Raw genomic sequence first — 22,273 nt, forward strand, 5'->3', positions numbered from 1 at the left:
GAATGGCGGGCTGGCTGCAAAGATATGGTGATAAAAGTAACATATAACTAAAAATTCACTTAAATATTACACAAAAGGTTAAGTAAACAAAAGAAATCGCGATGACGGTTGCAAAATTTGCGTGGGTAAAACTGCGCATTGAGTGAGCGGCAGTTTGTGTATCGCGTGCGGACAATGCATATGGAAAAATGCTACTAAATAGAATTCAGTTGCAAAACACCTTTCAGAAATAAGAATTAATTTGTGTCTCTTAATGTTTTCACACGTGGGTAAAACTGCGCATTGAGTGAGCGGCAGTTTGTGTATCGCGTGCGGACAATGCATATGGAAAAATGCTACTAAATAGAATTCAGTTGCAAAACACCTTTCAGAAATAAGAATTAATTTGTGTCTCTTAATGTTTTCACACGATATTATGGCCCGTTGAGGGAGAGATACAACGAGCGCTAGGCTGATAAAGTAGTCTTTTTCTTAAATAATAAACAAAAAGGTTATCCAATGCGCCTAAATTTATGTAGAATAATAAAAGATTCAAAATTATATTTTAAGCCATCCATGCTACTTGTTAAAATTGTGGTCATGGACCGGTTGCGGAACTAAAAAAAAAAGGGCCACCCCGAAAAAAAAATTATATATATATATATATATATATATATATATATATATATATATATATATATATATACAAAATACGAACATAAGGTATTCATTTCTGGCCAGATCAAGTTTTGAAAAAAAAAAGTTTTTTTTTTAAAAGTAATTACATCAACATGCCATGTGTGTGAGTGCATTAGTCTGTTTTGAAAATGAGTTTTATTTTCTCTGCCATAAGACCTCTTATTCTTTAATTGGTCAAAACAATATGAAACATAAAAACTTTGTATAAATAATGGCGTTTCGTGTTATGTTAATTTTTTATTTTTTTTTGTATTTATTTTATTCATTTTAAATACATTTCCTTTTTATATAATGTTATTCTTTAGTTAGTACTTTTTAAAAACATAATAATTAAGAGAAGTAATTGCTTTATCATTTGTTTAGTACAAATCTATTAGAACCCTTTTTTGACTATTTAAAAAAGGAAAATAAGTCATGAAAGTGGTTTTTACACTACAGCTCATGTGTATATTTTTTATGCAACATCACTACTGTAGAAAAATCTCTTTGTTATTTACAAAACCACTATCAAGGTGCCAGTGGCGAAACTATAAAACTATAAAAATAAAGCCCATCCCGCACCCGCTCCCTTCCCCTGGTGGAGGTCCGTAATACAGCAAGACTGATTATTCAAGTAGTACACCTATCCAATGTGTAGGATACCCAATGGAGTGTGTAGTAATGCACAAAAGACAAACACACTGTGTTCACGTGTACAGCTGTATGTGCCAAGCTCACGAGGAGGAAAACCTTCTGATTTAAGGGAGATCCATAAAAAACGTAATGAAATTTTGATGATTCACAAAAGACCAGACACGTCATTTATTAATTGATTAATTGATTATAAATCTCCAATTCATTCATATACTAATAATATAAAAAATAGTCTTACGTGATGTTAATTAATATCCGCTGACTAGTGTCTGATAAAATGTGAGAATGGGGGAAATGTACAGCTAGAAGGTTCGCTACTTGTAATGCTTAGAGCGGGAAGGGGGGGGGGGGGGGGTCAGAGAAAGGAACTTAAAACGGACAACAAAAATCACATTGGATTGCAGCCCCCTTTCCAACTCTATAAAAAAGCAAAAGTCGTCTTAATATCTAGCAGCCTCTCGCGCAATGGAATTTATTGTTTTTTTTTTCAAAAGAATTTTGCCGACAGCAGCGTGTGTTTGATAGTAACGGAAAGAGGACTGGGTCTTCACAGTGGTTTAAAAAAAGGGAAATAAATATACAAGAGCGTGGGATGGTGACTATAAAATAAAGGTAATCTAACCGCCGCTACAGTAATCTTTTACACAAACCATCAAGTCAAAAATTCAAGAAATTAAAATATTTTTTAACTATACAAAATTATTTGTAGTTCCGCCACTGTCACGGACTTGTATTCATAATCATGAGAAATGTCCCCAAGCATGGAGTAGTAAAGTTCCAGAAGTAAGTTCCTGTCCATAAAGGATTGACCTGCTGACAGCATACGTCACCAGACACCAAGTGGAACCCTGTCATCAAACGTGGGTCTGATCTAGACACATCGATCTTGAAATTCGCCACTCGTGTGGCTACGTAATCACATCTGGATGGTAGAAGTAGATTATAATTTTACATTTCTATCATTCGCTTAAGTGTCAGAAATCAACTGAAATGTATTCTCTAACTCGTAGGGAAAAATATTTAACGTCTGAGAAACATCAGTGTGACTGATACCAGAAGCGTAGAGAGGGGGGGGGGGGGGCGGGGAGTGCGGAACGCAACGGTTGACACCATTTAGGGGAGCCAAAATATATAGAGAAAACTGATAATTCCAGTTAATTAAGTGATTAATTTGAGTGTTAAATAGTGTTTTAAGAGGTACAAATCGAAAGTTTTACGAGGGGGGGGGGGGGGTGCAAATCGAAAGTTGGAGGGGGGGGGGGGGTGGAGATCGAAAGTTTGTCCCCGGGAAGGGTAGCTCTGGGGGGTGACACCATTAATTGCCGCACCGGGTGACACCCGACCTCGCTACGCCACTGACTGATACAATGATTTAGCGTTACTAATGGTGCAGTATTAGAAGCTAAATCTTAATTTCTAAATGGATCGTCTAAAAATAGATGTTAATTGCATTATTCGCAAAGTAACGAAAATGTTTGGATTTTTTATGGACAAAAAGAAACAACCCAGTTAATAATAAAAAAAAAATATCACAGGGCTCTTAGCAGCCCATGTGAGCCTTTGGGGGTCGAAACTGAAAGTTTTGTTCGCAGGAAAAACGTACCCTACCAGGGTGCCTGCGGACACGCCTGATTCAATTTAGTGAGCAACTGTAACGCCCCAGCATATCCATTGTCTATCTTACTGTTCAGAACGAACTTAGGGGCCACACGTCCGAAATTAATTTCTCCCTCCCCAACAGAAACCTTTTTAGGAGTATTCATTAACTTCCTAAATTTTATGGAACTCAGGTAAACAGCGTTGAACCGCATCCGACTTTAAATTCTTTTAATGTATCGTATATAAAAAAGAATCGCATCTTCCCGTGGCGCACTTGTGAAATAAAAAAAAAACAACTATATTTTACAGACACATGACCTGGAGTGTTCTAATCAGCACCCTAAAATTTGATGGCAATCTGATGAACTTTGTCAAACTGAAATCGATTTTATTTTTAAATACCCGAAATGCAGGAATGTTTTTTCTCACAGACATCGCTCCTGCCGTGTTTTAATTAACGCTAAAAAAAATTGATTGCGATCGGATATAAGGTGCCAAACCGTAATCGACTTTTTTATATACTTTATATAGACGAAAATCTCACCATCCCTTGGCGCTGCCCTTACGAAATTTAGAATTTTTTAATTTTTTTTGCAGAACTCTTCCCAAACTTTTTCAAAACTAGTATTAGTTTTAAGAAAACTATTATATTATATTTTCTAATATAATAGGATAATAAATTAGCACAACCATTAGAAAATCAAACAAATACTAGTATTGAGAAAACCGTTAATATAAATTGTCGCTTTAGTAAGGTTGATTATAGTTTTATGCACAGTTAAATTTGACACCATTAATGGAGAAATTTCGACCACATTTTGGTTCATTTAGGTCAAACTTTATATTATTAGTAGATTACATAAGAAACCTGTAAAAACATGCAGCTTATGTATCGGTCAATCCTATTATACATATTTGGTCTATGTAATTTTGTATATTTCCATGTGCGTATCTAATTTCAAGTTTGTGTCGCAAAACTAATTAGATTTATACAATAACATTAAAACACAATATTTCCAGTAAATAGTAAGCTTTTTCGGCTTGTCCCGCATAAGAAAGAAAAGTTTTTTTTTACAAGCGGGAGGGATGGGAAAGGGATCGCGGCGTTTTTCTAAAAGAGGGAGAAGCGGTTTGTTATAGAAACACATGTAAAAAATGTTATGTAAAAGTACATAATGACCTCACGTTGATTAGCCGAATATACCCGAACCCATTTAAACGTTTATAGCTAGACAGCCACAAATGAGAGTAAAAAGTTCGGCCTACAGCAACTCCCATTAAAAAATAAATAAAAGAGATCTCCCCTAATCTTTCCCTAATATTCGTATGTGAGGTAAACGGCCCGTTGAAAGAAAGATACAACGGGCGCTAGGTTGATAGTTTTGTCTTTTTCTCTAAATCGAAATAAAAAACAAGATCATCACCTCAACTTCAAATTTAACCATAAACGTAAATTGTTATTAAAAAGGGATTCTGACCAGAATTTTGAACCGGAAGTAAGCTTGATGTACGCGTAGTTACTGCATACTGATACTAAACATAGTCGAAGTCATACCACTAAACCTTGCACCTAATCTCAAACACGACATAAGAAGCATATACATATATATATATATATATATATATATATATATATATATATATATATATATATATATATATATATATATATATATATATATATATATATATATATATACATATATATATATATATATGTATATATATATATATATATATATATATATATATATATATATATATATATATATATATATATATATATGCGTGTGTGTGTTTTAACGGGCGTTGAGCTCCGAAAATGAAAGTTTAAAACGTGTAGTATTTATCAAAGGCTTTTATTCTACAAAGATGCTTATAATGGTAGTAAGGAAGAGAACCATGTGGTTTTTCATTATTTAGATCCTTCCTGTTTATTTGTATTAGACTGTGTCCGTTGAAAGTGAGTTGGACTTTAAATATGGTGCTCTATTATGTCAAGCTTGGTGTGCTAACGGTAAAGATATACCGATTAGTACAAAATATTAATGAGTTTTTCAATTATTGCAAACAATGACATTTTAACAGAGAGAAACATTCGCTAAGTATTTCTTAAAACCTGAAAAGAATTATCGACCACTGGAGATTGTGCTGATATATTATATTATTCCCTTCGCTGTTTGTGTATACAGAATAAAAAAAAACAAAAGATAAATTAATATTAAATGTTGTTTGCGTGCAGGCGTTACGAATGTTCTAATCAAAGAAAAATATGTTTAGAAAAACCTTTAAGTTTTGCAATAGGTTAGTAAACCTTTGCCTTTTTATTGAAGTAATTCGTCGACAACTTGTATTTTTTTTTAAATAATATTTTTACTGTATATAACAATTAACCAATATTGTAAACACATTGACCTCAATAAAACATATTACACAATAGAAATTGTAAAAAAGATAAATGATATCGATGTAAACTGGATTGGTAAAGTTATTCATCTATATGCCAATGTACATATTATTTTGTAAGACTTATCTTCCGACGATTTCCAATTTCACAAACATCACGTGCCTGTACACCAAACTTATAAAAACATCATAATTATATAACGAACCTCCATATATATAAATCTATCTATATATCTATATATCTATATCTATCTAGCTATCTATCTATTTATCTATATATATATATATATATATATATATATATATATATATATATATATATATATATATATATATATATAATTATATACTAGCTGCATACCCTGCATAGATCTTTTTTATATTTTCCAACTTGGGAACAGAACAAAAGAAAACACAAACACAAAAAAACACAAACACAAAAGAAAACACAAACACAATGCAACAAGCACTATGCAAACACAAACGAAAACAAAAACGGTATACACAAACACGAACACAAAAGAAAAAACAAACGCAAATTAAAAAAACACAATTAAAAACAAAAACACAATGCAAACACAAATGCAAACGCAAAAAAAAAACACAAACGAAAACACAAACACAACACTCATAGCATAAACCCAACTTAATGCAACATAAACGCATATTGCTAACAGTCTAGCCCTTGGCGCCAAATCGCACCCTGTCCGAGTGCAAGCGAACGCGCCTGTTTCAATTTAATGAACGACTAAACACCCCCAGCTTGTCCGCAAACCGAAAGAAATAAATATAAATTAGTAATCAGTACATTCGGAATATAAAATAAATAAAAGGCAGTATTTAAAATATCCGTGTTTTACCTATCACATTGCACTTTATCAACCATTGCATTCACATAACGCTTTTTATTACTTTTTGTTTTCAGTAGTTTGAATTTTAAAAACTTACAATATAGTTGCTTGGTTAAAACAATTTCTCACCTAATGAACGTGATGACGCGTGTATAATAGTACGGAGTAGTTGATCAAAAACTATTATTAGTAGACAGTACTTTAAGTGAATAAAATAAATAAACAATTGCCTTTTATTAATCCATGCTAATTATAATATTTCAACAATAAATTCCTCTTACATTTCGCATAATTTGTATTTACATTTTTTTATCAGCGTGAATTGGATTTTTTATTAAATTACCTCCCCTGGCATAACTACCGCCAGTTATGACACTCAGTGTCGTTGCAAACGCCAGCTTGCAAACACGATGTCAATACGATATGTAGAACTTGTTTGCTGCAAAGATATGGCGACGTGATCGATATTATGTTTCAATAATTTACTGGCTTCTTTACTACTCCTTGCAAAAGTAAAAACAAAAACGAACGTTTTATGTTAAACTGTTTCTTTTGTTGTTGTTTTTATGTTGATTTTTTTAAAAACTCTGGCCCTCGCTTTTCTACCGGGAAATGAAGTATGTAGGTATGAAGAATGTTCTCCATACGTATTGTACGACAGTAGCATTGCGTCGTTCATTCTGCCATACTGTCTGTTACACTGTCGTAACCGTTTAATAGTCATCAAATCTTAACCTACGTTTCGATCTTAAAAATAATGGTTCGGTTGAAGTGATTGCTGCCTCACTAAAAAGTTAACACGAGAAAACATGTAAGGTAAAAATGTGTAAATTAAAGTCTCTAGCAGATCATGTTCAGCTGACATGATATTTCACATGACTTGTTGCTACTATTTATTGATCGACTGCTTGGTTTTTAATTTCTCGTATACAAAGTATAAAGAAAGTAGTGTAATCGTGCACACACATTAAGTCGTTTTTTAACATTTTTCGCCGTTTTACATCTCCATAATTTATTGCCTACAAAATATAATATATGTATTAAAAAAACCAAAACGGTTTTCGTGGAAAATAGGGAGAAAAGAAAATTAAGACTGAAAAAGTTGCGAAAAAAAGGAAGTGAAAAGCAGTGACAAAAAGTAAGTAAAAGTAGTAACCTTTTAAATAGCACTAAAAAGAGGAACATCAGAGGCGTTTACAGGTTTTCGGGCTAGGAGAGCGGCTAGGAGAGTGGCAAGTTAATAAAAGGGTAATTTTTTAAAAATAATCTCTTCTTAGTAATGTACATCTTTAATGCCTTGCATTTTACTAAAGTGATACATATATAAACAACTGATGTATACAATAAAGTGGCATTCGGGCATTTGTCGCATTCGGGCAAGTGTCCATTCGGGCATTTGTCGCATTCGGGCAAGTGTCCATTAAAGCATCTGTCGCATTCCGCAAGTGTCCATTCGGGCATTTGTCGCATTCGGGCAAGTGTCCATTCGGGAAATAGGCCTTCCGTCAAACGGCATTCGGGCAAGTGTCTTTCGGGAATTTGTCATAGAAACCGTAAAGTAGGGTAAGCCATAAACCATTGGGAAAACACTCATAACACCAGCTGTGTTGATGATGGGGAATAGCATGCCGGAAAAGTGGCAGAAATTAAATTGTTTTAAAATTCCTCCTCAAGTGACATCAGCGACAAAATAGAGGACACGAGCAAAGACGTCTAGGCTTAACCAGTCGAAGTTCTAATTTCATTCTAATTCTATTTATAAATAATTCTATTTAAATTTCGACTGAAACAATTTTTAACGAGCCAATCGTTTCAACACACACCAAACCTCAAGCTTTGCTAAACATAGATCAACACATCCAAGCTGTGCTAACAGATCCACACACCTCGAGCTTTGATACAAAAAGATATCTACACCTAGCTTATGTGATTAGGGATAAACAATGATAAGTGCGTTACCCCTGTAAGACCTTAGCGTTGCAAAATATAAATGTTGCCGTAGCTCTAGTAATCAGATAAAGATGTAAAGGCAGCTCGATACATACGCACAAACAGACATACAATAAAACATTCTTCATTTTCATATAATAATGTGTTATTTTTACAAGGCTTTTTTCGTTCTACAAATTTGATTATAATTTCCACGTAAAATTTCATTGTATCAGAGAAACACGTTATTTTATTATGTATAAAAGTTGTGATGGGTGTAGTGTATTGTATGGCGAGTATTTTAATGTGTTGTATCACAGTGGAATGAGGTATTTAAGGATGCGTACGTGACATCCAATAACGAACAGTGTCATGCCACAGAAAATCGAAACAATCCTAAGAGATTACCTGACGAACCAGGTACACTAAGCATATTCCTTGCCATACAGCTCACACCAGGTAAATCACTTTACTTCTACAGCGCAAAAATTCAGAAAACTATGGTACATATTTTCCTTAGGATTAAAAAAGGTATTAAAATAGATTTTTATCTACAGTCAGTTATTAGTACAGTTGAATTAACTCTCATTAGTCATTAATTTAACTGGCAAACTGCATAATTTCTGCCCTATTGTTTTCTATACTAAATTATCAATATTCTTAAATTCTAAATTGTGTATACATTAATCATACAATCTCTAAAATTAATCATAACCATGATCACAATTAAATTAAGCAATACGCTGTATTAATTTATGTAGCTGAAAATAATATAATTTTCAATTTTTAAGACAGAAGTTACAATTTTATATGATTAATGATTATTTTTTTTGTAAAATGAATGGTTGTTTTATTTTTCCTATATTAAAGCTTATCAATTTTTTGAAGCGATTATTAATCTAAATAGTTTTATTCCGATGGCTATCGTGTACAGTTTAATACTATAATTAGAGTCTCAACGACAGAATCAAATGAGAATAAATTTATAGCCTTAATCTATACCGTCACTGTTGATGAGCGACTAAACAACAGTGTCATTTAGAATAGTGTAGGATCGGCTGCACATTTCTTGTCACTGTAATTATAAGGTAATGTACGTGTTATTTTCTTGTTTTATTTAAGTAGTGCCACACTATGAGAGTTCAGGTAAAGTTATCAAACGTGACCAAACAGGTGTCTTTATTCCAGGTGAGATATGACAAACATAAGTAAACTCTAGTCTAAACAATTATAAATCTGTGCTAGTGAACGTGTGTATGACTTTATTACAGTAAAAGTAAAGTTGATCAAATGATGGATATTTATACTAGTTTGCTAAATGAAGTGTTAGTGTAAACATAGTATAGCTAATCAAAATCATAACAGGTGCATTTTATATCAGTGTTTAGGCTGTTTGAACCATTTGTTTCCACTGTTCCTGCAGGAAATCATGAAGCTGAGATGTTGCTGGCTGTAAGAAGAATCCAGGTCACAAAGATGTTATACCTCTCAAAGATTTCAAAGCATGTTGTCTCCGATTACGTTACCATGACGACGACCTCTTGTCTGAGACAATCAAAACATTGGCATCGTTAATTGTCCAGGCAAAGACTAAATTCACCAGTCTAAAGAGACCAGAGTTTTACCCAGGCACTCAAGTTTCATTTCCATGTTTTAATGACAGAGGAAGTCACGTGATGAGGTTAGGGACGGGGAGGGTGTGGGGTGTGGATAAGTACACAGAGAGTGGCGAAACTTGTCGTTGTGCCAAGTGTCAAGTCTCTGCCACACCCAGTGGTGTTTGATGCCAGTGAGGCGAGACAGACCAGGTGTGTTTTAGGTTTTGATGACAATAAAAGTCCAGTGGTCAGTCTTGATGGCTGGGAGATGGATGAGACAGACGATGAGATAGAATGGTGTTTGTTGAGATATGTGACATAGAGTTAGTTGATGAACGGGACAAGACATGAGAGAGCTTTTATTATCTTAGTTGGGAATTAAGGAAAATATACAGCAGATTTGGTGATGTGGACAAGTTGACCGATATTTTGTCACATCCTCATGGCTGTCCTAAACAGGTCTCTGTAGGACAAACACAAACGTGAGAGGGATGATTGGACCAGATACGTGGAGCAACTGTCTACTGGCTGTTATATAACTTCTGGTCGTATAACCATCCCCACAGTGGAACAAACTCTGAAGAAAATTAAACTGTGGAGTTTTGGTATTGATGTAACTGTTAGTTCTTTTCCCTTGTGTACACAATGTAAACAAGCAAAATGGCGGAACTTGTTCCCGTCATTAAACTGTTTGTGTTAAGACTTGCATGCCTTGTATACATTTTATTACATTTAAATAATTTTTAAAAATATTTTTATTGTTTTAAACCGTTTAACAGTTATAATTTGAATCTACCACAAAGTCTCTTTACATGTTTACTGTGGTAAATATTTTGTCTGTAACAAATGTCGGCAAAATTGTTGTTTTAACCTTGAAACGAAATGAAACTTAACATATTACCTTTCTTGCCCTGTTTAATTGTTTAAAACATTATTACATACTAGAAAATAAATGCCCAAGATAGAACTTATTTGTTTTGTTGTTAATTTTATTTTTTATAGACTAATTAGAATTAGCAAAATGTTATCAAAGTTTTTGATACTGATGTTGGTATTACCGCCATGCTGTCAGTGGTTTTAAAATATTCCAAATACAATGTAATGACAAGGCAGACATGTATCTTATATAAGTATAAATAAATGTCTAGTAATGATCAATTTCAATGAATTGAAGTTCAAATAAACTTAACTGATATCAGACACAACCGTTAAGATCTACATCATGTGTTGTCTTACTCCATTAGAAATGTTAAGTGAGATCGGAGTTTGTCGCTCTGATAGACAGACACTTGTGTAAACATTTTCTTTATTCTTATTTCTTCTAAATACTTTCACCAACTGGTGATAGAACACTCGCATGTTGAAATGTAAGTCTCTCGTTCCTGAGTCCATCCAGCTCTAATGGGTTCCTGAGTAAAATCGGGAAATTTAAACGCGACTGTGATGGAATCATTTAAAAATGTAATGTTCAAAGAATTAGATTAACTCTATTTCATCTCATTGGATTTTAGGCAAAACTAGTTAAATATTGGTAACATTACAAACAATGATTAATGCACAAAACCAACGGTTCATAATGATTTCACAAAAAATGTAAAGATTGTATTTTATCTATAGAATATATGTTATAGAATATATGTTATAGCTATTTTGATGCATGTAATATTGATCAAAGTTATTACAAGCTGTAAAACATATGCCACATATATGATCTGATAGAAAGGCTATTTCTTTATTGTATTAGCTGAAAACAGAATTTTTAAAAAAGTTTTCAGTTAAAGGGAAGCAACAATGAAAATATTTTAAAAGAAAAGAATTTCATGGTTATCTTTCCTTTTTACTGTTCCTGTCAATAGTTTATGTCGTTTATCTATCAACAAAGGAAGATATTAACCTCCATCGTATTATAGGGACATACCTATGTTGTATACACTGTGTTTCATAACATGACATGTTCTTAATGTACTTATTAATGTTTTTTTTTTATCTTTGGTCATTTGTTAAACCCTGCACAAAGTGTCATGGTCCAAGGGAAATAACAATAAAATTATTTCACATTCAACAAAATTTCATGGTTGTCTTTCTTTTTAATTTCATAGCTATAAATGTTTTGTTAACGTTATAGCAAACATCAATGAAAACAATACCAAAAGTGATACTACCGTATAAGCACCAAACGCGTCAAATCGTGTCTTTTAAACCATAAAGAAATATTCTTAAAGCGGCTATTAATACAATAGTGTCAAGCTGGGTAGCCTACAAGCAGGCACGCTATTGTAGACGGTATCGCGTGCTTTGAGACAAAACAATCATTTTTTAAGTTTACAACTGCAATTTAAAACAAAACTTTAACACGTTTTTCTCTGCCGCCCACGAATTAAGCTTAATGTTCAGGCCAGCCTAAGAAGATTTTACAGGCCTACTAGGGGATTCAAGACAATATCTATTAAGATACGTACAATAGACACAGCTATATCAGAAAGAGATAGAGACGTCAGACGCGATTTGAAGACTACACAAAACAAAATAGGACCGGCTCTTTGTACTAATGTCAGTGAGTGTAACACTAATGTAGAAGTAAAGTGATTTACCAGGTGTGAGCTGTATGGCAAGGAATATGCTTAGTGTTCCTGGTTCGTCATGTAATTTCTTATGATTGTTTCGATTTTCTGTGGCATGTGTGACCTACTTAGGTCTTTTCTTTATTTATTTTATTTAGTTTACTTGAGTTATGTAATTGACCTTGGGATAATTGTAAGTTCACCTGATCTCCTAGGTCAACTGAACTCCGTCACGTCATGTGACTTGGATTTTAATCCTTATCAGATCCTCGGCCAATGGTCTTATGGCAGTGAAGATCCTTAACCGATCCTCGACCAATGGCCTTACAACATTACTGTAACCTCCCTTGGTTTTGATCTTAGATATAAATTCGACACGAGACTTCTGAGGAAAAACTTTGACCTAGACCCCGGGAGACACAATGCGGTGTGTGTGTGTCAGGTCTTATTTGAATTGTTCAGTTTGTGGTGATATATTTTAGTTCCTCACCATAGGAGTTGTATGGCCATTCCAGTGTTTATGCGATATTGCTTAAGTGTGTTATTTCACCAAGTTGTATGGTTATTCAAGTGTTTATGAGATATTGCTTAGGTGTGTAATTTCACCAAGTTGTATGATCCTTCCAGTGTTTATAATATTGTATTTAGGTGTGTTATTTCACCAATCTAATTGTTAGATATATTTCAGTATCTTTGAGTTAACTGTAAGTGATTTTTGTGGTTTATTTATTGCACTTAATGAATTATACTTTGGTGTTGACTTAGTATCTATTGTACATACTTGTTCACAAATTAAAAAGTAGTTGTCAGTTTAACCTAAGTTGAGTTTCATCTTTCCTACGTGTAAGTTCCCCTAAACTGTGAAACAAGCCCACGTAGATGCAGGTGTGCTCATTCTGTACATGGGTATTTCTGTCTAACTACATTAAACGAACCCGGGGCGTTCGCCTGTTCTGCGTCTGTCAGACGGCGATCGTTACACATGACACTGTTCGTTATTGGATGTCGCGTTCACATCCTTAAATACCTCATTCCACTGTGATACAACACATTAAAATACTCGCCATACAATACACTACACCCATCACAACTTTTATACATAATAAAATAACGTGTTTCTCTGATACGATGAAAATTTACGTGGAAATTATAATCAAATTTGTAGAACGAAAAAAGCCTTGTAAAAATAACACATTATTATATCAAAATGAAGAATGTTTTATTGTATGTCTGTTTGTGCGTATGTATCGAGCTGCCTTTACATTTTTATCTGATTACTAGAGCTACTGCAACATTTATATATTCAGCAACGCTAAGGTCTTACAGGGGTAACGCACTTATCATGGGGGGCTCTACGTCAAAAGCGCGTCATCACGTTCATAGGCGCGTGATGGTTCTTAGTCGGGTCAGCAGTCTAGTGCTTTACCACTAGACTACGCCATCCAATAATAATGTAACACGTATAGCAAAACTAATCATATTATTAAAGCAACATTTTTTTTTCAAATTATGTATCATGTATTTGTTGCTACACTATATTGTATAACTCGTTAATACTAAAAAGTTTAAAAATAATAAATACATTAAAACTTTTATAATTTCAAGCTTTTATAAATGCACTAAAAAGAAGAAAATAATACAATTTTTATTAAATAGTAGCGTACCCGCCACCCTCGCGTTGCCGCGGGGATAGAAGAAAGTCTGACGAAATATATTAGAAGGATATCACCAATGCATTACCAATAATATGTTCTTAAACGCGTGTCCTTCTTTTCTAAAACTGTGTTATTTAAATGTAAACAATGCTTGCGCTTGGATAATAATTATCGGAACACGGGTTTTCCTACACTACCGCATGAAAACCTTGAGTGTACATTAATCACTCACCGAAATAATGAGGCAGAACACACTTCGGTGACCACCCATGATTGCCAGGGACGTAGAGGGGCGCTTTCAGGAGCCCTCCACCCCCCGATTACACTACCGCATAGGCGCAGCGTACGGCCCCTGGCTCCTTAAAACTAACAGGCGCCATCGTTCTCATAGGATAACCAAGCGTGCCAATAGCATCCTGTTAATAATGATGCAGATTTCGTCATTCGCTAAAGTGACACAAATGAACAGAATTTTTTCTTTAACACGTTAAAAAAATATTTGACGTGTTTTAAACATCAGTGTGACTGATGCAATATGCTAGCGTTACTAATGGTCTATTATTAGATGCTCGATCTCAATTTCTGACTGGATCGTCTAATAATAGATGCTTATTGCATCATTCGCAAAGTGACGAAACTCTACAGTAGGCTCCCCATATAGTCAAAAAGTTATTTTTTCATCTTTCGCAAGGTGACGAAACTGTACAGGATTTCCTCGAGTTACAAAGTTATTTTTTTATAAGGCTCTTGTTGTTTTACCGCTGAATATAGTAGTACCCCTTACTCGCTTTGCAGGACGCTCGGTTAACGGATGCCAAGTGCCAACATAGTCGCTCTAAAACTCTGGTCGCCAAACCGTGTATTGACGAAAATTGTACCCTACATGGCGCCGCCCATAAGAAACTTTAGTTTTCTTTTTCGCAGAAATATGCTCGGGAGTATTCTCATCTACTCCTTAAAGTTTTATGGCACTCCGATGAACCGCATCCTAGTTATATTTTTTATATACCGTGTATAGAGAAAAAAATCGCCCCCCCCCCGGGGGCACCGCCCTTGCAATATTAAAAAAAATTTTTGCAGAACCCTACCATTGAGTGATCTAATCTTCTCCCCAAAGTTTCGTAGTACACGGATGAATGGTTTGACTTTTATTTTTATAAACCGTATATTAAGAAAACAAAATCGCGCCCTACCGGGCGCCACCCCTGCGAATTTGAAAATGTTTTTAGCGCAGACGCCTCCCCAGGTGTATTCTCAACATCTTCCCAAAGTTTCATGGCGATCGTGTAAACGGTGTCACGGCAATTCACTTTTATTATTTTTATATACGGTATATAGAGAAAAATCGCACCCTCCCGTTGCGCTGCCCTTGTGAAATTGAAAATGATTTTTTTACAGAACCCTTCCTTAAAGTGTTCTTATGAACTCACCAAAGTTTGATAGCGATCAGATGAATGGTGTCAAAATAAAAAAATCGACTTTTATTTTTATATACCGTATAAAGAGAAAAACAAATCGCGCCCTGCCAGGGCGCCACCCCTGCGAATTTGAAATTTCTTTTTTCGCAGAAACCTTACCAGGAATAATCACTATAACTTCCCTAAGTTTCACGGCGATGTGATGAGAGGTGTAGTAATGCATAAAGGACAAACAAACAGACAGACAAACACACATACATTGCTTTTTATATATAGAGATAAAATAATTTTAAAAATGTAATAAATCTGCGATTACTATATATAAAAATACTTTCTTTAAATATATCAATGCACTACCATTTATATTATTAAAAGCGTGGGCCGCTATATTTTTTCCTGTGATTTTAACTACAATCAACAATAGACGGCGAGTCGATTTGGTGCCACGTGGATAGGTAGGTTCGGATCCCCTAATGTTTGACTGCTCTGTCTCTACTAGGACAATATTCTGTACCTTTGTCTACCGTTTGTGTTCAAATATCACTTTCCGTTGATATTGCTATTTCAGTCTGGATCTATAGCTAAATGTGAAGTTTCTTTCACTGGATGGCTCGAAGCTAGGTGGCTACAGACAGAGGATAATGAAATAAGAGCAACGAAAAGGTGGTGGTTAGGGCACAATATTAGAAAGACACTAAAACAAACATCACTAAGCAGATGCTGGTGTGACGACTGCCGGGAAGAGGGATGAGGGGTAGCCCATACACGTCATGAAGAAAATCGTTTACAACAGAGATGGGGAGGCTGTATTAACAGAAATCGATCTTAATAAAAATCAAGTGAGTTGACGAATGGTTGCCTACTTTTACGCACTTAGGAAGACGAAAGGAAAAAAAGAAAATCAAAATAGTTTACAGCAGTGGTTCTTAACCAGGGTCCGATCGAACCCAAAAGGTTTGATGAGTCAGTTTCAGCGACTCGGCGGAGGTCAAGACACAACCCCGACTTATATGATTCAAGATCGGATTTCGACTGTGCGGATAATAGAACTATTAAAAAAGGTTCCGTAAATGCGCATTTGAAACTGGTGAAGTTCGGTACCTCGTGAAAGAATAGTGTATTAGCGTTCTAAATTATCAGTTAGGTTGAATAAAATAACAATGCAGTTGCAGTCATCGTGTAGTACCGGTTTAACCTCGTTTAGTAGGTTTATTGGCCTTAACTATAAGAAAAATGCAGTTAAGGGACTTGTTATGACATAAGCAATAGAAAATGATATATTCTGAACAATATTCTACTTTTCTAGGAAACAATTTTATTAGGTAATTTTAAATATTATTATAGAAAGCTGTGTTATATTTTTCTTAGCTCTTAAATTTTGACCAAAGGGTATCGCCTTCCGCCCACCCGCTCCGACCGTAAGCTATTCTACTGATCAGATAACGATATTTATTACTTTAATATATTGGATCCAAGCAACATGTAATGAAATCGAGAAAAAAATATGGGGTCTCTCCCGTTAAAGTTTAGATAATCGTCAGAATCGTACAAAGAACTAGCCACGTCACTACTTAACAAAAACCGGCTAGTAACATCGTTCATTACGCGTTAATACAGTTGGTTTCTATTCTAAGTGTTAAACTATTTATCTACTCACCTTTTAAGTGAAAATATTTCCCATTTGTCTCATCGGAAAAAAAGCTGCCTCTACCACGTTGCTGTTACACAATACACTTTAATACAATTTGACGCTTATCTAAGTGTTAGTAACGTTATCACACATTTAGTACACATTCTTGCGATTATTTATGGAAAAAAGCGCCCCCCCCCCATGATGGACAGATTTAGTGCAGCGGGTTTTAACGACACCAACTCTTTTTTAAAGTTACACAATAGAAGCTTTACTGCAGTTAGGTTCTTTTCTACGTGATAAAGGTTATCTACTCGCTGATCCAGCAAAAACCTTGCTATTCTAGTGGGCGAAAGGGGGTCGGTATGGACGGTCAACTACAACCACACACATGGCCGACTCCATCCAACAACGAGGCCGTAAAGCCCATTTTTGCTAAATCGAAAAGTTTCGAGTTCGAAACCTCGGAAAGATAAAGTTCGACAGCTGGGGACAGCAACTCTTCCAGGAAAGACAACTCAAAAATAAAACAACTGCCGCCTTATAGTTTTTCTTGGTTGTACAAAGGCGAATGAAGCAAATCCAATAAGAAAAGCAGGCTGAAATCAGATTCATCGGCCTCTATGGCGCAAAACCAGTTAACAAGTATACTTGTGTTGGAGGCAATCAAAGGCAATGGCGGGAATAGGGCAGGTGTCGGGGACCAAATATTGGTCTTGAAAATTGTAGCCAAATTGATTTATATAAAAAAGTAGTTTACGGGTCATCAATAAATGACGTCACGCTTTTTTTGATGATTTTTACCTCCCCCCCCTCCCCTCCGTCACACGTCGTCACAAAAAGTCAGACCCCCCCCTAAAATGACGTCACACCTCAACCTACAACCCCCCTCAAAATTGCAGTTGAATTTTTTTAAAACATCGATATTTTTCCAAAATCTTGTCTAAACTATTACAATTTATTAAAAGAGTTATCTAAAACGCGAAATAACGTCTAAAATTCGTTTTCTAACATTGCTTTTTTATAATGCAAAAGTGTGACGTCGCAACATCTGAACCCCTCCCCTCCCCCTCATCACACATCGTCACAAAATTACGGACCCCCCCCCCCCTCCCCCCTACGAGTGTGACGTCATTTATGTATGACCCCTTATTTATAATACTATATTTTTTATACCATTGCCATAGCTGAGTTCTCTTTCCCCTACCATCGAACACACTCTATCGCCGGCAAAGTTATTTTAAAAAAAACAAAGTGCATTGCTCAAATCAGAATTAGTTTACATATAGTATTTGTTAAATCTAATTCACAAAGCAAGGAAGGTAAGACAATTTTTTATATTATTTAGAAATGTTTATTCATTAGTAAATCAAAATAATAAACATTATTTTTTATTGATTTAGTATTAATTAAGAGCCAAACATGATATATCCAGGGGCATTTTTTTTCTGATTTCGCTACTGGTTTTAGTGGTTAGTTGGGGGGGGGGGACTCAGAGGGAACACAGCGATAGTTTTTAGATGTCTTAAAAAATACATAATTAATTATTATATATACAAATGTAGAAATAGAGTCAAATAGTACCAGTGGTATTGTGACGATACAATGTGGTTTTTTTTTTACACAGAGAACCGTAAAGGGGGTGGGGGTGGACGGGGGTGTGTGGTTATAAGCCCCCTGACCCCCCAACCACCACTCCCGCCAACGCAGTTGTGTGTGTGTGTTCGCATATAAATGTTGCAAACAAAAACTTATTTGATGAAGTTAATATTGAAAACAAAATCATTACTATTTAAGATTGTATACAATGTTTTGATTTAGAAATTTCTTTTGATATGATAGAAAACATCATTAATCGGTAATATAACAACGATAATCTGTCGGTGGAGCGTTTGAAGAAAAAGACTTTGTACTGCGACAGATGGTATGTTGCGTACATACATTTTTTTTCTCGTATACAGAGTATAGAGAAAGTATTGTAACCGTGCACAAAAATTACTTGAAATTTTGACAGTTTTCATCGTTTTACATCTCAGTCCTTCATCTTATCTAGAGTATAGAGGACTTATTTTAATCGGGCAAAAATTATAAATTAAAATTTATCAAAATTTTGTTGTTTTATGCGTAATCGAATCTGAAAAATGAGCTTTGTAATTCTGTCCGTATGTCTCTGTGTGGGTGTATGAGTGCGTGTGTTTCTGTAAACACGATAGTTTGAGTACCGTTACAGCTAGGATGAAATTTCATTTATAAGTATTACATAAAAGTCGTAGATCCGCATCAACTTTTGATCAATTTCCAATAACTAAAAGTTGAACTTTCAACTTTAATTTTTTCAAAAGCTTATTACTTGAGTACTATTTCAGACAGATACATGAAATTTCACACGTCAGTAAAAGATCTAATTCTCTGCCTTATGTCAAATTTTGAGTAACTTCCGTTCACCAAATGTACTAATAATATTACGCTTTATTATACAATATTGTTTTGCGTTCACTTGGTTTGCGATATATATATATATATATATATATATATATATATATAATATAATCTATAAATTTATAGATTTTATATGTATATAGTATATATGTGTGTGTATACCGTAAATCGAGTTGCCTTGCTGCAACTTGAACACTTAAACACTAACACACACACATATTATTTTAAGATAAATTATAATCCTAAAGTAACCTACTTTATTGTTATAAAGCAAAGATTTAAATGAAGTATGTAAGGCCTGAAAATGATCAGAAAGGGAACTTAAAAAGTTATAACTGTATGTGTTTTGCTCAGTAACTTTTAAAAACAGTTTTTAACACGCTGTCGACTCTGCCTACCCGCCAGATATAATTTGGCAGATCATATTTAAAGTTATTTTACTCCGTAAAAAAGGAAAAAAAAAGTCCAATTTTACTTTAAATTAACTTTATCATAATCTAACCAATTCCATTTCTATAAATATATGTGTGTATTATATATAATCTATACATACATATATATATATATATATATATATATATATATATATATATATATATATATATATATATATATATATATAAATATATATACATATAAATATTTATTTAAAATAAATAATTTTTAAATATTTTTATTACCTAACTTCTTTTGAAACAGCAACTTGCTCTATTATTTAACAATAAAACAATAATAATTCATTTTTAATCCATTGAAGTAAGAGGCTTTGTCTTGCGTCAGCTTTAGGTTGTGTATCCACAAACAACATTGGAAATGGCCACAAACAAACATCTAACTTGGGTTTATTTAGTCAATATGTTAACGATTTTTCAGGTGCAGAACAGGCGTAGATATCGCGTGGGTTATAATCCTGAGGTTAATACTTTTGCGTGGGATGTTACCAGTGGCGTAGCTAGGACTTTCAGGCCCTATGCAAAAATCAATGGGCCCCTTCGTATTTTTTTCTCCAGTGGTGGGGGGGGGGGGGGCACTTGAAATTTTCAGGGAGGGGATGGGCGTACACTTTTCGCCTACTAGAATCGCAAGGTTTACGCTGGATTATTGAGTAGATAACCTTTATCACGTAGAAAAGAAACTAACTGCAGTAAAGTTTGTATTGTGTAAGTTTTAAAAAGAGTTGTTGTCGTTCAAACCCGCTGCACTAACTCTGTCGAACATGGTGGGGGGGGGGGGCGCTTTTTTGTCTTAAAAATCGCAAGAATGTGTACTAAATGTGTGATAACGTTACTAACACTTAGATAAGCGTCCAATTGTATTAAAGTGTATTGTGTAACAATAACGTAAGAAAGCGCGTGGTGGGGGAGCAGTGGCGTAGCTAGGATTTTCGGGCCCCTATGCAAAAATTATCAGTGGGCCCCTTCGTGAGCAGTGTTTCTTCCAGTTTTTTTTTCTTCTGTGGGGGGGGGGCATTTGAAATTTTCAGTGAGGGGGGGGGGGGCGTACATTGTTAAAAGTATAGGTTTTTATATAAATTCCATTTCGTTCGGGGCGGGAGAGGGGGGGGGGGGCGGTAGACTTTCTTTGGGGCTCGCTCCCCCCACCCCCTCCCCCAAAAAAGATGCCTGGGAGAAACTATGTTCGTCAGCCGTTAGGCTACAACGGAGTGAAACGAAGAAATCAACTGCTTCTTCCGATGTAGGGTTTTAAATCATATAAATATACCGTACATTTTATACCTCCTAGTTGTTTATTTATGCTATATTATTATGTAGGCCTACAACCCCGTAGTTTTGTAAAAATGTTACAGGCTGACAGTTTGTTTTTGTTTTTCAACGACCCAAACACATAGGGTCACAACACTGGGGCAGAGGTGCGGCTAACAACAATAAGTCGTGACACCCTGACGAAACATTTTAAAATTTACGTTAAAAATTCTGTTGTATCCAGCTAAAATAATAAAAAAGTCAGAGAGGGTGACACCCCACCGAAAATGCAAAGTTGTTAGGGACGATTGGGTGACATCTTTAGTAAACGCGTTAAGGAAGACCCGACATTGTGACGCTACAATCACTTTTTTTTAAACTGCTCATAACTTATTTAGATTTTTTTTCTCATGTTTTTAATTATGAAAAAAATGATTAATAAGTTCTTTGAGATCTTTTTATATCTGCTTCTCTATGTTAGATACTTAGGATAGCTTCTGACCCAATGGGCATATCTACAATTTGTTTCATCACGAATAACAGCATCATAATGAACAAATAATGTGTTTAAAAAATGCCATCATATACATCAAAATCTCCTTCCTGATCACAGTGGAATGTTAAAGAATGTTTATCTGTATCAAGCATATCCATCCGCGTTACTGCGATCTAGTCCCACATACCAGTGTAATGAAACAGTTTGTACGGGTTTCATCAACGCGTTGCCAATGGTGTATTTGTAGTCGTGTGTCATTGTTTTCTAAAACTGAGATAGTTAAAAGGCAAACAACGCTACTGTTTCTTTTTCTGATCTTTGTTGCTGGGGCGCGGGTTCGTCCAAACTACCGGTCAGACGCCCTTGGGCGTGCTGTATGAAAGCATTGAGTGTACGTTAATCATTCTCCGTTATAGTGAGGGCTTACTGCCGGGGCGCCGCCATGAATAAAATGAAATATAATGCTAGAAACCTTCCCCAGAGTTTCTTTCAGGCATGTTTTCAGAAAAATTTCTGGCGAAAAAACACTGCCTGGAGTATTCCCAAATTTTATCAGCAATTGGATGAAAACCAAAAACTTATAGGGTTAGTAGCGCCATATGGGCCATGTTCGCCCCCCCCCCTCCCCACACACACACACTGAATGCCAATGCCTGTTCAGTAAGAAAGGGTGGGGG

The sequence above is a fragment of the Physella acuta genome, unplaced genomic scaffold, assembly GCF_028476545.2.
Source record: "Physella acuta isolate Inbredline_101_S28 unplaced genomic scaffold, ASM2847654v3 ptg001014l, whole genome shotgun sequence".
NCBI classification, from domain to species: Eukaryota; Metazoa; Mollusca; class Gastropoda; family Physidae; genus Physella; species Physella acuta.